Source organism: Neoarius graeffei, chromosome 7 (genome assembly GCF_027579695.1).
Source record: "Neoarius graeffei isolate fNeoGra1 chromosome 7, fNeoGra1.pri, whole genome shotgun sequence".
In the NCBI taxonomy this organism is placed as follows: Eukaryota; Metazoa; Chordata; class Actinopteri; order Siluriformes; family Ariidae; genus Neoarius; species Neoarius graeffei.
Window position 1 is genome coordinate 45,908,500 of NC_083575.1, and position 21,166 is coordinate 45,929,665.

Sequence of the window (21,166 nt, forward strand, 5' to 3'; positions counted from 1 at the left end):
TAAATTTCCCCTAGGTGTGAATGTGTGTGCATGGTGCCCTGTGATGGACTGGTATCCATTTAGGGTGTTCCTTGGACAGGCAACAGGTCCACCTACTGGTATGTTTTTGGGAGGAAACTGGAGAACCCACAGGAAACTGACACTGACATGGCAAGGACAAACAAAACTCCATACAGACATTAACCCGAGCTCAGGATCAAACTCGGCATGAAGCCCTGATGCAGTAAAGCTACTTGAAATGTGGGTGTTTTAATAAGCCTTGAAATAGAAGCAGAAATTCACCTCAGGTAATGCAGTATTACCATCTACAAGTAGCAATAAATTGTGTGTTCAAATTTAAGAAAATTTATTTTCTCAAAGATGTGTAACTGACTCTTGTTTTGGGGTAGCTTGTCCTTTTTGTATGTTATACCTCAAGAAATAAGTCCAGGGTTTGAGTTGTGTTTTTATGAGCTGTGGTTAATGAGACACCTCATACATCAGCTCCCTGAAATCAAAGGACCAGCTACGTAATGAAACCCAAACAGGGTCTGCTGTATATGCCTGGCCATTGAAAGTGGGACCATTAGTGGAATAGGATATTGCAATTCCTCTGTGTCAAGTATAAATTACATCTTCCCATCCTAAATAAAGCCTTTTGGAGAAAGGTGTAATGGGCTGCACCCATTTTAGAAAAGAACTTGGACAATGCACTCGTCTTGTATTCAAGGCCCCAATGTCCACAGTTTTTGTGTTTTATTACACAGTGTTAAAATGATTTTCTTTTCATATTAACCATATGTCCATCTAAGATGTATGTAGTGTGCATGTAAATGTGAGATTTTAGAGATGTTCTCTCAGTGCCCCAACTATTGAGCCTACTATCCACTAAAAAATATTTTCAGTTTAACATTAACCTGTAGTCTATGTGCAGCTCAAACTTAATGGACCTGTGGATTGTAGCTGTACAGCAACAGTCCCACATTAGCACGTTTAACTTCGCTGTAGTCCGATTTCATTCGTGAATAAAATTCAGTTTAAAATTTCAAAAGAAAGCTCACTGAATTTCAAATTAGTATTTGCACGACAGTAAAATCTATCTATCTATTTCTCTCTCTCTCTCATATTACAGGTTTATGATGGTTGCATGTGTAAGTATTGGGTTGTAAACTGGATCAAAGACACGTTTCACCACTCCTTGTTAAATCTTTATGGTTTGCACTGATGTATAAGGGGCCACTAGCAGGCTGAAGGGTCAGTAAACTTCAGGGGGGGGAAATCAATGTGCTACCAAGTGATGTGTCCAATAATAAATGGGCATGTGGAATCATGTTCATAACGGAAGTAATTAACTGTTCGAGTCGGTCTCCTCTCTCCAAAAGAACACTGAAAAATAAACATAAATATACAGGGGTCTCCAAAGTTAATAAGTCAGTTGTTAATAAAATCAACAGCCCCCACATTTACTTTTATACAGTGCCTTGAAAAAGTATTCATACTCCTTGAACTTTTTCACATTTTTCCACCTTACAACCACGAACTTAAAAGTTTTTTATTGAGATTTTATGTGATAGACCAACACAGAGTAGCACATAATTGTGAAGTGAAACGAAAATGATAAAGTCTTCAAAATTTTAAACAAATAAAAATCTGAAAAATGTGGTGTGCATTAGTATTCAGCCCCCTGTACTCTCATCTCATTATCTCTAGCCGCTTTATCCTTCTACAGGGTCGCAGGCAAGCTGGAGCCTATCCCAGCTGACTACGGGCGAAAGGCGGGGTACACCCTGGACAAGTCGCCAGGTCATCACAGGGCTGACACATAGACACAGACAACCATTCACACTCACATTCACACCTACAGTCAATTTAGAGTCACCAGTTAACCTAACCTGCATGTCTTTGGACTGTGGGGGAAACCGGAGCACCCGGAGGAAACCCACGCGGACACGGGGAGAACATGCAAACTCCGCACAGAAAGGCCCTCGCCGGCCCCGGGGCTCGAACCCAGGACCTTCTTGCTGTGAGGCGACAGCGCTAACCACTACACCACCGTGCCGCCCCCCCTGTACTCTGATACCTCTAAATACAATCCAGTGCAATCAATTGTCTTCAGAAGTCATCTAATTAGTTAATAGAGTCCTACTGTGTGTAATTTACTCTCAGCATACACTTGTTCTGTGAAGGCCTCAGCGGTTTGTTAGAGAACACTGAAGAACAAACAGCATCATGAAGACCAAAGAACTCACCAGACAGGTCAGGGATAAAGTTCTGGAGAAGTTTAAAGCAGGGTTAGGTTATAAAAAAATATCCCAAGCTCTGAACATCTCAAGAAGCACTGTTCAATCCATCATTCAAAAATGGAAAAAGTATGGCACAACTGCAAACCTACCAAGACATGGCCGTCCACCTAAACTGACAGAGCGAGCAAGGAGAGCACTGGTCAGAGAAGCAGCCAAGAGGCCCATGATCACTCTGGAGGAGCTGCAGAAATCCACAGCTCAGGTGGGAGAATCTGTGCACAGGACAACTAAATCGTACACTCCACAAATCTGGCCTTTCTGGAAGAGTGCCAAGAAGAAAGCCATTGTTGAAAGACAGGCATAAGAAGTCCCGTTTGCAGTTTGCCAGAAGCCATGTAGGGGACACAGCAAACATGTGGAAGAAGGTGCTTTGGTCAGATGAGACCAAAGGTGAACTTTTTGGCCTAAATGCAAAGCGCTATGTGTGGTGGAAAACTAACACTGCTCATCACCCTGCACACACCATCCCCACTGTGAAACATGGTGGTGGCAGCATCATGCTATGGGGATGCTTTTCTTCAGCAGGGACAGGGAAGCTGGTTAGAGTTGATGGGAAGATGGATGGAGCTAAATACAGGGCAATCCTGGAAGAAAACCTGGTGGAGGCTGCAAAAGACTTGAGACTGGGAAGGAGATTCACCTTCCCGCAAGACAATCACCCTAAACATACAGCCAGAGCTACAATGGAATGGTTTAGATCATGGAATGGAATAGAATGGTTTAGATTCATGTGTTAGAATGGCCCAGTCAAAGTCCAGACCTAAATCCCATTGAGCATCTGTGGCAAGACTTGAAAATTGCTGTTCACAGACGCTCTCCATCCAATCTGGCTGAGCTTGAGCTATTTTGCAAAGAAGAATGGGCAAAAATTTCAGTGTCTAGATGTGCAAAGCTGGTAGAGACATACCACAAAGGACTTGCAGCTGTAATTGCAGCAAAAGGTGGCTCTACAAAGTATTGACGCAGGGGGGCTGAATACTAATGCACACCACATTTTTCAGATTTTTATTTGTTTAAATTTTTGAAGACCATTTATCATTTTCGTTTCACTTCACAATTATGTGCTACTCTGTGTTGGTCTATCACATAAAATCTCAATAAAAACTTTTAAGTTCGTGGTTGTAAGGTGGAAAAATGTGAAAAAGTTCAAGGGGTATGAATACTTTTTCAGGGCACTGTATGTAGTAATACTGAATTTTTTTTTTTTATCTTTATAAAAGGTCTCCCATTATTGGCAATATGATTAACAAAATAGAAAATAAAAGTGAGATGTGATGGCAGTTTTAAAAGCACTTGCACGCATTAATAAGTTGTTAAAGCCTGCTTTGTTTTTAAACCTTTGACAATCAAAATTATGTATTAATATCCAAAAGTCTGTTTTTGCATCATACATAATGTACAGATTGATTCTGATTGTAATTGATTGTGTTTGTCTATGGCCAGTTATGATCTGGGGTGATAATGTAAGGAGAGACAAATGCAAAAATGTATACACTATATTGCCAAAAGTATTTGCTCACCTGCCTTGACTCACATATGAGCTTAAAGGGCTGATGACACGAACATGACTCTATGCAATTTCTTAAATAAACTATACAACATGGCAAACATGTTAGATTTCTGTTATAATTATGTGAAAAGAAGCTGTTGTTACGCGAATATCCAACTTTTAATTGCACAGCGCAAGAAAACTGGGTCCATGGCTCGCGGCCATGCTGTGACGTCAGCGGAAGAACATGCTGCGGTTCACTGGCTGTTCTACTCAATGGAAATGGCGCATGAAAACGCCGGTGAACTCTCTAGTGCTAGCTCTTCCTCTGAAGAAAAGAACAACCAAATACTGGTACTTTAAGCAGTGATCATGATGGCATGATTTTATCTGATTTTAAATAAATGAGATTGATAATAATGTGAATGTTCACAACTAGTACATACAAACTCTGCAGCTTCTGATTCAGCAGCTGCGTCATACTCCGCAAAAACATCAGCAAGAACCTACAATATAAATGGAAATGCAATACACTAAGCTCAAATGACTTTTGGAAAGTATAATTTCTAAATTTTTTCTACATATTCTTGAAGTCGGTCATCAGGGTACTTGCTACCGTTCCCTAACAACGCATGGCAAAGGGTAAAGTGTAGCATTGCTACGAGTACTTGCTAAAGCCTCCGGTGGAAGATCCTCGATGTGCTGATAAGACATACAGTTCTATATAACACACAAGTGTCACGATAATCACAAAACAGATGCAAATTGTTAAAATACCTAATTTTTAAGCAATCATGTATTGATCTCTTCCGAATAGAATCTATGATAGCCTACCCTCTTTACCCTTTGCCTCTCATTGCTAGGTGGCAGTTACATGAAAGCCGCAAGCTTTCACAAGCAAATACATGACTGATATCACGCCGACTTTATGATTACATTTATGATTATCATGAATGTGTACTCTATGAGCGCTCTGGAGCGAGTCACTTCCAAGATGGCCGCGCAGACCGCATGGTTACTATTTTTAGCATCATGTTGGAGCACTCTATAGCTCTACGTACCTTTATCTTATGTCGTTTCTCAACACATGTTCTGACAGGAGGACTGTCTTTGGAGGAGTCGCCTTGTCCCAGGCGATTGCTGGATCTGGCATAGCTACTAATAGACCCCCTCCGGAATACTGTAGGCACTGCTGATGGTAGCAACACACGTTTGTGCTGAACTGAACACCCAAGAGATTCTTTTAAGCTGGGAAGGGTGTCAAAACAATCCAAATCGAAGTGTTCAGAGCGCAGGACGGATGTTGGTGAGGGCTCCCACTTGTCACGAGTGCGCCTGACTTGCTTCACCCACTTCACATGCAGCTCGAGATCTCTGGGAAACTTGAATAAACTTACCCCATCCTTGTGGGTTTTGGAGCAAAAGCCGGCAACACAACGCGAAGGCATAATAACTATATATATATATATATATATATATATATATATATATATATATATATATATATATATATATATATAATAATGTATAATAATAATACTAATAATGATAAACTGAACACCTGTCGCATCAACAACAAACTGGTAAGTTAGGAGGAAGATTCTTTCGCTGATGTCATATAGCCCCTCCTCCTCATTTGTCTCCTGGGTGCTGCAGCCCCGTCAAATTTGCCCAGATAGCCGCGTTTTTTATCATAACTTGTAAAATAGGCGCCTTCGTGAATTAATATATTGATCATCGGGAATTACTTTTTATGTTATAAAACATCGCCAAAAATGTCAAAAATGTGTCATCAGCCCTTTAAGTGACATCCCATTCCTAATCCATAGGGTTCAATATGACGTCGGTCCACCCTTTGCAGCTAGAACAGCTTCAACTCTTCTGGGAAGGCTGTCCACGAGGTTTAGGAGTGTGTTTATGGGAATTTTTGACCATTCTTCCAGAAGCACATTTGTGAGGTCACACACAATGTTGGACGAGAAGGCCTGGCTCTCAGTCTCCGCTCTAATTCATCCCAAAGGTGTTCTATCGGGTTGAGGTCAGGACTCTGTGCAGGCCAGTCAAGTTCATCCACACCAGACTCTGTCATCCATGTCTTTATGGACCTTGCTTTGTGCACTGGTGCACAGTCATGTTGGAAGAGGAAGGGGCCAGCTCCAAACTGTAAAAACAGTCTGCGTGCCTAGGTGCTTGATTTTATACACCTGTGGCCATGGAAGTGATTGGAACACCTGATTCCGATAATTTGGATGGGTGAGCAAATACTTTTGGCAATATAGTGTATGTTGTGAACATGTTAATGCCCTTCTTCGCTCAGCTCTTTGTGGACTCCCTGCCAGTAAAGCAACTTTGCATACAGCTACACAAAGGAAAGAGCAGTATCCCATGAGGACAATGACAATAGCGTTGTTTGCAGCAAGGTGAGATTGGTATATGATTGCAGTTTAAGTGCATGTTATAGTACTTCAGGAATAATACTATAAATACAGAAAGTAGGTGGAGGACAAGGGCACAGCTAGGCAAATAATGCAAAAAAAAAAATGCAAGCTGCTTTTGTACCACTGCCAAATCGTCCAGTATCAAAGGTATAAAATACCTGTTAATCAAGATTGATGAGAGAGAATGTACAAAGGATTGAACATGCCAGTCCTTTTTGGGGTTTCAGACAACGTACATAATGCAGTATCACAATTTGTTAGGTTTTGATCTGTCTGTAGTGAAGGAGGTTGAATTGACAAAGTATGATCTAGGAATGTAGACCTCTGCCGCCGAAGAGATTCTGCCTCACAGATCGATCCGGGAGCAAACAGTCACTGACACAGACACAGCTGCTCAGAGATGTTTCTCAGTTTATTGTAGGACAAACATGAGTATGTAATCACATTCAAGAGTGTGCTGTAGCTATGTGATTGAAGGATGATGATTTAGGCTACGTTTACATTACGTCGAATCAGCGGATCATCAGATTAACGTTCTTAAAACGATTCGCGTTTACACTAAAACCGTTAGCCGTGCACACAGCAACACCAATACACGGATACGCTCGGCTCCGCAGGCATCCTGCGCTCCAAATCACTCCGCCCTGAACAGCGAGTGCCCTCTGGAGGGTGCGCACTCCAGCCCTGCGCAGCTCACAGAGCGCGCGAGTGAAGTGCACAAGCCACGATTCGGGACTGAGCCGCTGTGTGTGAGATCCCAGCGCATATCACTTACTACTTGCAAGTGGAAGGATGGCAAGCCTAAAGACAATCATAACTACACAATGGGCAGTATTTGCATCAGTATTTGCAGTATTTTCATACTTTTATACTCTTTAATGAAAGGTGATACAAGGCGGAAGTCCGCGCCGTTTTTCAGCAGTCGCGTCACATGACCAACGCCAGCGAATCAGGAAGGTGGATGTCACAGTGACGTTGTCCAATGACGACGCCAGCTAGAGCTCAGCACAGCGTATTCGCGTATCTCAATGTTTACACAGCACCGGATCAGATACGATCTGGATTGAATACGTGGACGCTGGCGGATTCCCGTTTCCCGGCGTTTCCAGGTGGTTTAATGTAAACGGACAGTGCATCCGTGAAGAAAACGAGACAGATACGGTCTAATGTAAACGTAGCCATAGTTGACAAAGCTAAGTTATCTATGTATAACGTCAACGGGTGATGAAGCATTACATCCCTGGTTTAGACTACACTACCATATGAAAGAAGAGACATATTATGTACCATTACATCACCCATCAGGATCATAGTCTTGTGAAAAGAAGAAAGACATTACTGGTCAACATTAAGCAGAGAGCACAATGTGCGAGCGAAGATAAATCTCGAGGATGAAACTAACCAAAACAAGTAGCAATCAGAACAGCCTGTTCCAGTTTCAAGCATGCTAATCATATCACAACTTTTATCTCATGACTGCAACCATGATTAACTATGCAATAATATGCAAGTAGATTATATAATATATTTAAAATAACACCAAACACCAGTTCAAATGCTGTAGTGGTTCGTAAAAATGCAGGCTTTTTAAAATACCTCCAGCTGATTCCAATGACCCTGCACCAAAGTAACTTAAACCCTGCAGGAAATGCCTCAGCCAGAGTGTTCTGGGTCAGTATATAGCGAAGCTTAGTCACGATAAAGTAGATCCTAAGAGCTCCACGAGATTAAGTCGAATAAAGTATCGAGTTTGTTTCCATATATGTGAGTCTTCATATCCTCACATGTATCCAGCTGGCAGTGAGATAACCTCTTTCACTTAAACAAGACAACTGCCAAAGGTTCTCAAACACTGTATAGCCTGCATTTGTTCTCACTGTTACTTGGTGGATAAATTGCAATGTGTTTTCAAGAGAGGGTTCCCCCCCCCTTCCTTTTTGCAATGCCTTATGGGAAGGTTTATTTAACAGACAGTGACAGTTAGCCTTTCCCCTAAATAGATGACTTGCAACCATGTGATCAAAATGTGCTACATCATGAGCGTCCGCCATGATGGTGGATATACAAAGCAACTAGGATGGCAGCCGCTGAAAGCGTGTCTGTAAACAGTACTGAATATTCTCAGTATTACCACGATTTGAACGGTTGAGTGAAGATTCGGTAAAAAGGGAAGATAGATATGTGTGGTTTTGACCCATATTATTTAAAAAAGTCAGACTTTTCTGAAGATAAGACACTTCTACCGACCTTCGATCGAGTACCCAGATATCATGTTCTATCTGGTTTGGTTGCCGAAGAATCAAGTCCGAACTTGGATGAAACACAGCCCATTTCCTGAATGGGTGCCCAGTCTGGATTGTTTCTATCATATAATTTTGCTGGCGCTCCTACAAGCGAAATGGTAATAAATGTGTTAAAATTATAACAACGATTGTGTGAACCACGACAAGAGAATGCTCATTTTATAGCAAAATTCTAGCAACACAAAATAAAATTCTTCCATGATATTATTGAAAGAGCTTTTGAATCTCACCCGAGCTGAAATAACTGCAAACACGAGCTGTTTTGGTTTTAGTCTCTGTTAGATCAGCCCTGCCGATGTTGTTCAGCCATGCTTGGCTCTTCTCAGTACTAAGCCTCAGAGTTTCTTCGCCCTCTTTCTGAATCATGGACGGAATTCTAAAAAATCAGAACGTGCCACAGTCACGAATACTGTTGTGACCACAACCATATACAGCTCAAAGATATGGCATAGCTAAAAGAATGCTTAAAGCAGTGGAAAAACAAAGAGAGTTGTGTACGCGTGACTATGTTTTGCATGGAATGTCACTTGACCCCACATTTGTATATCCACCAACATGGCCGACATCCGGGTTTCTATTTTTGCTTTGACGTCACTTGCAAGTCAAGGATAGCTTACCAAGAACAAGCTACAGTCACACACTAACACTGGTTTAATAAGATTTCCATGCGACAGTTCAATCTTCCTATAGGGAGTGGCTGCAGGCCCAATAGGTTCCAGGCCAGCAGGTATATCAGTTAATCTGAAAAGCTTGCAGGAAAGTCTAGCATTTGGGTGAGTCTTGTAGACTGCATGGAAGGCGTGGTGCTCCCAGTGAGAGATGCCCACAGGGCAAGCAAAAACAACTGCACAGGTTTCTCACACTGTAACCCTGTATTCCCTGGCCTCAAAGCCAGGAAACAGGATAATTTCCTCAACAACCACACTACTTTCATCGGTCTTGGTGCTTGCTGCTGAGCAGTGGCAGAGCTAGATATAAGGAACCTTCAGACACCACAGGGGCCTGAGTTAGCGATAAGAAATGTAACACTAAACATGTACGTCAATGGTTCCTCTTATTTTTCATTGACCTAAAAGTAACAAACATTACAAGTTAGTGGTTTTCTTAACCATTATAACCATTCAAAGTGTGCAGTACCCCTTCACTTTTTTTTTGAGGTTGATGATATTTGATAATAGTTTATATGAAATCTATCTAATAATCTTTTTTTCATAAAATTACAAATAATTAAATATCAAAATTATTATAACAATTGTATTTTTAACATTTTAGTTAACTAAAAATATAACACGGCGGCATGGTGGTGTAATGGTTAGCACTGTCGCCTCACAGCAAGAAGGTTCTGGGTTCGAGCCCAGCCGCCAGCGAGGGCCTTTCTGTGTGGAGTTTGCATGTTCTCCCCGTGTCTGCGTGAGTTTCCTCCGGATGCTCCGGTTTCTCCCACAGTTCAAAGACATGCAGTTAGGTTAACATGGGGTGGCCTTGGGCTGAAGTGCCCTTGCGCAAGGTACCTAACCCCTGACTGCTCCTCGGGCGCTGTAGTATGGCTCCCCACTGCTCTGGGTGTGTGTGTTTTCACTGCTTCAGATGGGTCAAATGCAGAGGATGAATCTGTGCTTGAAGTGTGTGTGTGTGACAAATAAAGGTTTCTTCTTCTTAACAAGCCCTGCGATGACCTGGTGACTTGTCCAAGGTGTACCCTGCCTCTTGCCCATAGTCAGCTGGGATAATCTCCAGCTTGTCTGCGACCCTGTACAGGATAAGCGGCTACAGATAATGGATGGATGGATGAAAATATAACACTACCAATGCAAATTCCCCTCTTATGCTATTATCGGGCTGCATGGTGGTGCAGTGGTTAATTTTGTCACCTCACAGCAAGCAGGTTCTGGGTTCGACCCTGCTGGTTGACTTTATCAAGTTTGAATGTTCTCCTTGTGCCTGCACAGGTTTCCTACGGGTGCTCCTGTTTCTTCCCACAGTCCAAAGACATGCGAATTAGGTCAACTGGCTACTTGAACTTGCCCATAGGTGTGAATGTGAGTGTGAATGGCTGTCTCTCTGTGCTAACCCCACGATAGTGTGATGACCTGTCCAGAGTTGTACCCCATCTCTCACCCAGTATCAGCTGGGATCGACTCCAGTTCATCCACAACTATAAGCGGTATACATAGTTTGCACATGACATTACAGAGTCGGGGATTCCCTAGTGGCGGCCATCTTGTGGGTCAAGCTTACTGTACAGGTCACTGAGCACACATTGTAACGCGCGAGTACAAAGTCTTCAAAAGAACCCAAGCAGGCTATTTAAAGCTAGCTATGGTGCACACCTGTTGTATTCATGGCTGTCGTAATAGGTCAGATGATGACGTCAAGCGGAGCTTTTATGGAATTCCCACTGTACGGGAGCACGAAGGCGAGCAAACAAAGAAACTCAGCATACAAAGGAGAACTCTATGGCTTGCGAGAATCAACCGCAAGGATTATCAGCCTTCCAAACACAGCAAAGTCTGCTCCGATCATTTTATAAGTGGTAAGTTGTTTAAATAAACAATCAATTGTGTTTAAGTTTGTTTTTGGAAACCAAAACATCGTGTAAACAATCTCTGGAGAATGCCTAACTGGAACCACTGAGTGTACGTTTACATTGTACACTGACAATGGTACTGTAATACCACTAATGGATGTAAAATTTGTCTTAAATCAACTCGATATTATACACACACATATATTTATATGCAGTGTTGAGAGCTCTAAAATCCCAATGTTTACATACCTTGGCTGTAATTAGGACACGACTGTCACTTGTTTTTATATGGTGGACTTCATGGACCCAGCCACAGACAAAATAATTGTATGACTCCAGCGACTTGTATGCTTTGAGGTCGTCAAGTGTGTAGGCACTTTTACTATTCACGAAATAGTTCACAATATCAGGGTACGATATGGATGGCAGCCCTGCATAGTCACTTGAAAATGCATATTTGTCCACTTCGTAGGGGTCAATTCCCCCAATCAAGGCCAGTTTGGCTGCATACTGTTGTCGTGAGATGTCGTCTAATGTATCTATATACTTCTGTTTGCTTGATTTTGCCGACATTGATCTTTATTTTAGAAAACTGACTATATAACTTCATAAATTCGTCCGAGATAACGTAGCCGGTAATGGCGATGGTCCGTTTTGTTTGACCCACAAGATGGCGGCTGGAGGGCTTTCCCCGGAATGCTGTGATGTCAGTGAAAACTATGTATAGAAAGATGAATGAATGCATGCTATTAGTGAAGAATTGATATCATGAAATTAAACTAGCTAGCTTAAACAATCATTATTCCTGTATGCTGGTCTGAACTGCTGCTAAAAATACATTCTGTTTCTGTAGTTTGGAAAACATGTTAGTCACTATCCAGCTTACATTTTAACATTCTGGCTATCATGTGAAAATGTAATATTACAAATCTTGGTCTTGGTCAGACTCAATCGATTGAGTTTATGGGCTAGATTACTTAATAACTATTTTTTCACTAATATTCCTGATTCAAACTAATCTACTCTTGTATAGTAGGTTCCTGTGGGGTTTCCATGCTTTAATAGCTAAATGTAGTGGTTTTCATGCTGTAGCTTGGCAGCAACACATGAATGAGCTCGACATGTTACGAAAAGCCATAAAGACAGGCCAGTCAAGTGTTTCTAAGGATGATGGCTCAGCTTTGTTGTGGTAATTAAAAATGAACTGGGGGATGTGGGTTGGATTGAATATGGTCGTCCAGGGTGTGAACAAAAGGGGGTGGAAAGAGAGGTGTCCAAGACAGACATAGGTCACAGATCAGTGATAGACAAAAGAGTTACTTCTATTGCCACGATCACACAATGGTCTTGAAAAAAAAACAAAAGAAATGCAAACCGCCCCACCCCCAAGTTAGCACTTACAGGTAGTCATCGACTTACGACTGCGTTTGGTTACGACTGACCAGTCGTAAAACGATCTGGTCGTAAGTCGGCCTATGTTAAATGAACGCAAGTATATTGTGATGTGTAATGATATTGTAATCATCTTAAAGTCTTATTTTATCAACATTTTCTTATTTCATTACCTTGGCTCATTATTTGGTTGAAGTCAATCACTGCATACTACACTGCGTACAGTACAATTCGTTTAATATGTGCAAAACAAAAAATACGAATACAGGTGTGAAAAATAGAAAACATTTTAGTTTGAAACATACCAAAATACAAATGTAAAACATAGCAAAATACAAAATTTAGTGACCGCTGGCATCAGTGGTGCTTGGCTGTGGGTCGTCTACGTCATCATCAGCTGTTGCAGCGCTCGGTCTGGCAGGAGCATTTGCTCGTTTCATAAACCAGGATCTGGGGCGGAAACTGTATGATGGAGTGCGCGAGGGAACGCGAGAGAGACTGCGCATGTATCTGGAGCTGGGGCGGAAACTGTTGTATGCAGCGAGAGGCGCTGCCGGGAGCTGGGGCGGAAACTGTCGTATGCTCAGCTAGCTCAGCTGGGAAACACTTGCCAGTCATAACTAAACGGTCGTAAAGCCAATTGGCCGTAAATCGCATAGGTCGTAAGTCGACGACTACCTGTATAAGCAACATACCAAAATTACTTTAGAAGACTCTTTTGGTCAGTAAGAGTATTTTGAATTATATAACCATTGACTTGTGGCTCATGTAATTAATTTTATCATGTTAGTGATAGGGCGGCACGGTGGTGTAGTGGTTAGCGCTGTCGCCTCACAGCAAGAAGGTCCTGGGTTCGAGCCCCGGGGTCGGCGAGGGCCTTTCTGTGTGGAGTTTGCATGTTCTCCCCGTGTCCGCGTGGGTTTCCTCCGGGTGCTCCGGTTTCCCCCACAGTCCAAAGACATGCAGGTTAGGTTAACTGGTGACTCTAAATTGAGCGTAGGTGTGAATGTGAGTGTGAATGGTTGTCTGTGTCTATGTGTCAGCCCTGTGATGACCTGGCGACTTGTCCAGGGTGTACCCCGCCTTTCGCCCGTAGTCAGCTGGGATAGGCTCCAGCTTGCCTGCGACCCTGTAGAACAGGATAAAGCGGCTACAGATAATGAGATGAGATGAGATGTTAGTGATATCAGTATTTACAGCCCCAATTCCAAAACAGTTGGGATACTGTGTAAAACATAAATAAAAACAGAATGTGATGAATTGCAAATCATGGAAACCATATATTTCATTGAAAATAGTACAAAGGCAACATATGTTAAAACATACATTTGATTATTTTTTTTTTGTAAAATATATTCTCATTTTTTAATCTAGTGCCAGCAATATGTTTCAAAAAAGTCAGGACAGGAGCACCAAAAAAAACTGGCAAACACACCTTAATTAGGTTAATTAGCAACAGGTCAGTAACATGATTGGGTATAAATCTCACTTTACCTCGCTCATTTGCACTATTCCGCACTACCTCATCTTAACAGCTGCTAGTTTGTTTAGACTGCTTATTTCATGTTTCATGTTTACCTGCTATACCTCAAGTGCCCTTGACTGTTTTGGTTATTTGAACCAATTTGTGTGTGTGTGTGTGTGTGTGTGTGTGTGTGTGTGTGTGTGTGTGTGTGTGTGTGTGTATATGAGTGTTTAATCTACGTCTAGTTCCTATCTAGAGTGTTTATACTGTTTATATTGTCTGTTTGAGTGTTTAGTCTGTGTGTAGTTCTTATCTAGTGTTTACACTGTTTATATTGTCTGAGTGTTTATGTCTTGTTCTTATCTAGTGTTTATACTGTTTATTTATACTGTTTATATTGTTTGAGTGTTTAGTCTATGTCTAGTTCCTATCTAGAGTGTTTATACTGTTTATATTGTTTTTTTTCAATTATTCTATTTTTATTCTATTTTTATTTATTGCATTGCCTGTTTGCACCGTGGGTCAGAGAGGACTGATATTTCATCTGTGCTGTATGTCGAGCATGTATAGCATATTTGACAATAAAGTTGACTTGACTTGATAAAAAGAGCATTCCAGAGAGGCGGAGTCTCTCAGAAGTAAAGATGGGGAGGGGTTCACCGCTCTGTGAAAGACTGCATGGGCAAACAGTACAACAATTTAAGAAGAATGTTCCTCAATGTACAACCCCGATTCCAAAAAAGTTGGGACAAAGTACAACTTGTAAATAAAAACGGAATGCAATGATGTGGAAGTTTCAAAATTCCATATTTTATTCAGAATAGAACATAGATGACATATCAAATGTTTAAACTGAGAAAATGTATCATTTAAAGAGAAAAATGAGGTGATTTTAAATTTCATGACAACAACACATCTCAAAAAAGTTGGGACAAGGCCATGTTTACCACAGTGAGACATCCCCTTTTCTCTTTACAACAGTCTGTAAACGTCTGGGGACTGAGGAGACAAGTTGCTCAAGTTTAGGGATAGGAATGTTAACCCATTCTTGTCTAATGTAGGATTCTAGTTGCTCAACTGTCTTAGGTCTTTTTTGTCATATCTTCCGTTTTATGATGCACCAAATGTTTTCTATGGGTGAAAGATCTGGACTGCAGGCTGGCCAGTTCAGTACCCGGACCCTTCTTCTACGCAGCCATGATGATGTAATTGATGCAGTATGTGGTTTGGCATTGTCATGTTGGAAAATGCAAGGTCTTCCCTGAAAGAGACGTCGTCTGGATGGGAGCATATGTTGCTCTAGAACCTGGATATACCTTTCAGCATTGATGGTGTCTTTCCAGATGTGTAAGCTGCCCATGCCACATGCACTAATGCAACCCCATACCATCAGAGATGCAGGCTTCTGAACTGAGTGCTGATGACAACTTGGGTCATCCTTCTCCTCTTTAGTCCGAATGACACGGCGTCCCTGATTTCCATAAAGAACTTCCAATTTTGATTCGTCTGACCTCAGAACAGTTTTCCACTTTGCCACAGTCCATTTTAAATGAGCCTTGGCCCAGAGAAGACGTCTGCGCTTCTGGATCATGTTTAGATACGGCTTCTTCTTTGAACTATAGAGTTTTAGCTGGCAACGGCGGATGGCACGGTGAATTGTGTTCACAGATAATGTTCTCTGGAAATATACCTGAGCCCATTTTGTGATTTCCAATACAGAAGCATGCCTGTATGTGATGCAGTGCCGTCTAAGGGCCCGAAGATCACGGGCACCCAGTATGGTTTTCCGGCCTTGACCCTTACGCGCAGAGATTCTTCCAGATTCTCTGAATCTTTTGATGATATTATGCACTGTAGATGATGATATGTTCAAACTCTTTGCAATTTTACGCTGTCGAACTCCTTTCTGATATTGCTCCACTATTTGTCGGTGCAGAATTAGGGGGATTGGTGATCCTCTTCCCATCTTTACTTCTGAGAGCCGCTGCCACTCCAATGCTCTTTTTATACCCAGTCATGTTAATGACCTATTGCCAATTGACCTAATGAGTTGCAATTTGGTCCTCCAGCTGTTCCTTTTTTGTACCTTTAACTTTTCCAGCCTCTTATTGCCCCTGTCCCAACTTTTTTGAGATGTGTTGCTGTCATGAAATTTCAAATGAGCCAATATTTGGCATGACATTTCAAAATGTCTCACTTTCTACATTTGATATGTTGTCTATGTTCTATTGTGAATACAATATCAGTTTTTGAGATTTGTAAATTATTGCATTCTGTTTTTATTTACAATTTGTACTTTGTCCCAACTTTTTTGGAATCGGGGTTGTAAAATTGCAAAGAATTTAGGGATCACATCATCTATGGTACTTCTTCTTTTGGCTGCTCCCGATTAGGGGTCGCCACAGCGGATCTTTCGTCTCCATTGCTCCCCGTCTTCTGCATCCTTCTCTACCACACCTGCCACTTTCGTGTCCTCTCTCACCACATCCATGTATCTCCTCTTTGGCCTTCCTTGTTTTCGTTTGCCTGGCAGCTCCATCCTCAACATTCTCCTTCCAACATGCTCTGCATCTCTTCTCAGGATGTGCCCATACCATCTCAGTCTCATCTCTCTTAGCTTAATTCCCAAGCTCTCCACATGTGCTGTCCCTCTGACATGCACATTCCTTATCCTGTCCAACTTTGTCACTCCCATCGCAAATCTTAACATCCTCAACTCCGCCACCTCCAACTTTGCCTCCTGTCTCTTCGTTAAGGGTACGGTCTCCAATCCATACATCACAGCTGGTCTCACTACTGTCTTGTACATCTTACCTTTCACTTTTGCTGGGACTTTCCTATCACAAATGACTCCCGAAATCCTTCTCCAACTGCTCCACCCTGCCTGCACTCTCTTTCTCACCTCACTATCGCAGCCCCCATTTTCCTGCACAGTTGACCCCAGGTATTTGAATTCACTAACTTTCTTTACATCTACTCCTTGCATCTTCACTACACTCTCATCCCCATTCTCAGTGATGCACATGTATTCTGTTTTGCTCCTGCTCACCTTCATTCCTCTTCGTTCCAATGCATACCTCCATCTCTCCAAACCCAGCTCAACCTCTCTACTTTCACCACATATCACATCATCCACAAACATCATGTTCCATGGTGACTCTTGCCTCACTTCGTCTGTCAAGCTATCCATCACTATGGCAAACAAAATGGACTCAAAGCAGATCCTTGATGGAGTCCCACCTTCACCTTGAACCATTCAGTTGTTCCAACTGCACACCTCACTGCTGTTCCACTGTTCTCATACATGTCTTGCACCACTCTAATATACTTCTCATTCACTCCACTCTTTCTCATACAATACCATAACTCATCTCTCGGCACTCTATCGTATGCCTTCTCCAGGTCTACAAACACACAATGTAGCTTTCTCTGGCCTTCCCTGTATTTCTCCATTAACATTCTTAAAGCAAAAATTGCATCCAACGTGCTCTTCCTTGGCATAAACCCGTACTGCTGTTCACAGATTGCTACCTCTCTTCTTAGTCTCGCCTCCAATACCCTTTCCCATAGCTTCATGGTGTGGCTCATCAATTTTATTCCTCTTTAATTACTGCAGCTCTGTACATCTCTCTTATTCTTGTATATTGGGACTAGCACACTCTCCATTCATTTGGCATTTTCTCATTCTCTAGGATCTTATTAAACAATTTCGTTAGGAACTCCACAGCTGTCTCACCCAAACATCTCCAAGCCTCAATCGGGATACCATCTGGTCCGACTGCTTTCCCAGTCTTCATTCTTTTCATGGCTGCCCTCACCTCATCCTTACTAACCAACCCTGCTTCCTGATTTGCTGTCTCCAATGAATCTGACCTTTTCTCTCTTGGATTCTCCTCATTTAATAAATCCTCAAAGTACTCTTTCCACTTTCTTAATACACTCTCTTTGTCAGCACATTTCCATTTCCATCTTTCATCACTCTTACCTGCTGTACATCCCTCGCTTCCCTGTTTCTCTGCCTAGCTAGTCTGTACAGGTCTTTCTCTCCTTCTTTGGTCTCCAGTCTTTCGTACAACTCCTGGTATGCATCTGCTTTCGCCTCCGCTACCGCTCTTTTTGCCTTCTGTCTTGTCTCTCTGTATAACTGCCTGCTTTCCTCATCTCTCTGATCATCCCAATTCTTCTTTGCTAGCCTCTTCTCTTTTTATAATTTCCTGCACTTCTTTGTTCCACCACCATGTCTCTTTGTCTTCCTTTCTCCTTCCCGATGACCACCCTAGCACCTTCCTTGCTGCCTCTCTTACTAGTATAGCAGTATAGTATTCCAATCTTCTGGCAGACTTCCATTACCACTCAGTGCTCGTCTCATTTCTTCCCTAAACTCCTTCTGATGTTCAACCTCTTATTTTCCACCACTTAATCTTCGGCTCCACTATTTCACACTTCCCTTTTTTTCACTTTCAAGCTCATCCTGCACACGACCACTTGCTGTTGTCTAGCTACACCCTCCCCTGCCATCACTTTACAGTCTCCGATCTCCTTCAGGTTACCCCTTCTGCAGAGTATGTAGTCCACCTGTGTAGAGCTTCCTCCACTCTTAAACGTCACCCTGTGCTGCTCTTTCTTCTCGAAGTATGTATTGACTATTGCCAAATTCGTCCTCTTTCAAAAATCAACCACCATTTGCCCTTCCACATGTCTCTCTCTTACACCATATCTGTCCATCACATCCTCATCTCCTCTGTTTCCCTCGCCAACATGTCCATTGAAATCTGCTCCTATCAGCACACGCTCCTCCCTCGGTATACTTTCTACCACTTCATCCATCTTTTCCCAGAAAGGCTTTCTCTTCATTCTCACATCCAACCTATGGGGCGCACGCACACACAACATTGATTACCACTCATCATCTATGGTACATAATATCATTAAAAGATTCAGAGAATCTAGAGAAATCTCTGTATGTAAGGGACAAGGCCAAAAACCAACACAGATGCCTGTGATCTTCGGGCTTTCAGGTAGTACTACATTAAAAGCAGACACGTGGCTGTAGTGGAAATCACTGTATGGGCTCATGAACACTTCAGAAAACCATCATCTGTGAAAACAGTTCATTACTGCATCCACAGATGCAAGTTAAAACCAGATATAAACAATATCCAGAAATGTCGCTGCCTTCTCTGGACCTGAGCATTTTTACAACAGACTGAGGTGAAATGGAAAACTGTCCTGTGGTCTGACAAATTGAAATTCGTTTTGGAAAATCATGGACACTGCATTTTCCAGGCTAAAGAGGAGAGGGACCATCTGGCTTGTCATCAGTGCACAATTCAAAAGCCAGTATCTGTAATGGTATGGGGTGCGTTAGTGCACACAGCACATGAGTAACTTGCACATCTGGGAAGGTGCCATTAATACTGAATGATATATACAGGTTTTGGTGCCACATACTGCCATCCAGATGACATCTTTTTCTGGGAAGGTCAACCTCATTCTGCACGTATTACAACCACATGGCTCTGTAGTAAAAGAGTTCAGGTGCTAAACTGGCCTGCCTGCAGTCTAGACCTGTGTCCCACTGAAAACATTTGGTGCATTATGAAGTGCAAAATACAGCAAAGGAGACCCCAAACTATTGAGCAACTGAAATTGTATATCAGGTGAGAATTGAACATTTCACTGTCCAAACTACAGCAATTGGCCTCCTCACTTCCCAAATGTTTACAGTATTGTTAAAAGTAGAGGTTATGTAACACAGTGGTAAACATGCCCGTCCCAACTTTTTGAGATGTGTTGCGGATGCATTTACCCACCCCCCCAAACATACACACTAAAAAGAATAATAAAAATTTCAGTTTCAACATATGTTGCCTTTGTGCACCATTTTCAATGAAATATGGGGTTTCCATGATTTGCAAGTCATTGCATTCTGTTTTTATTACATTATACACCGCTTCTCAACCTTTTTTTTAAATTGGGGTTGTATTTTCAGACAGATACAGGGTAAATCTGCAAGCTTCTGTATTTCCCTGTTCAACACATTGTCTGCACCATCAAGGAGGTATAGCAATCTAATCCCCCCTCCCCCATAAAGCTGGCTCAAGGACACCCAAGCTCTCTTGTCAGAAAAAGAAAGGAAGGGAAAAGCACCAAGCCTGTGGTAAATGAGCCAATTGTGCAGTGGCTCTTTAATGTGTGACTGCTATCCAGTCCTGAGAGGTTGAGAGAAGGTGGAGGCACAAAAGCCCTCTGTCTCAGAGCGAGTGTGTGCTTACCTGCATATGCTCCAATTTCACAACACTCTGCCTGGCTCTGCTGCAGCTGGACTGCAGAGCGATATTGTGGCCAAGATCAGTGGAGCAAAACTGATATCCCATAATGGTTTCCATAACAAAAATATGTCTGACATCAGGTCAGGTAATATATGAATCTAGTTTCATATTACTTCTATAGGTTCTGCTGAGTCCCAGTAGAAAATAAGATCGAGCACATGTAATTGGCCAGATAAGCATTTCCTTAACAGCAGGAACTGGTTGAGTGCTTTTCAGTCTACTGTGAGTGGAAGTGGAAACACATCACCTTAACCAGTCGCGTCCATCATGGACTGCATCTGTTTCCTATGGAAGCTCATTTCTGCTACCATAATAATGAGGTTTCTCCTAATGACATTTCATAATAATAATAATAATAATAAATAAAACATCTCAGTTATGACTTTTGATGTCATGATAATGAGCTGGTATCTCAATGACTTACTATCTCATAATCATGACTTGGGCAGCATGGTTAGCACTGTTGCCTCACAGCAAGAAGGTTCTGGGTTCGAGCCCAGCGGCCAATGGGGGCCTTTCTGTGTGTTGTTCATCTGTTCTCCCCGTACCTTTGTGGGTTTCCTCCAGGTGCTCTAGTTTCCCCCACAGTTCAAAGACATGTGATTAGGTTAACATGGGGTGACCTTGGGCTGAAGTGCCCTTGAGCAAGGCACCTCACCCCCAACTGCTCCCTGGGCACTATAGCATAGCTGCCCACTGCTCTGGGTGTGTGTGCATGCATGCATGTGCTCACTGCTTCAGATGGAGTTAAATGCAGAGGATGAAATTCACTATGCTTGAGTGTGTATCTGACAAAGGCTTCTTCTTCTTGGTATCTCAATTATGATTTAGCATCTCATAAGTATCAATGTCTCATTAAGAACTGAGACATAACTTAAGTAATAATTTTGAGAAAATGTTCTCATTGTCATAATAATGACTTTCATAAGTCAATTATG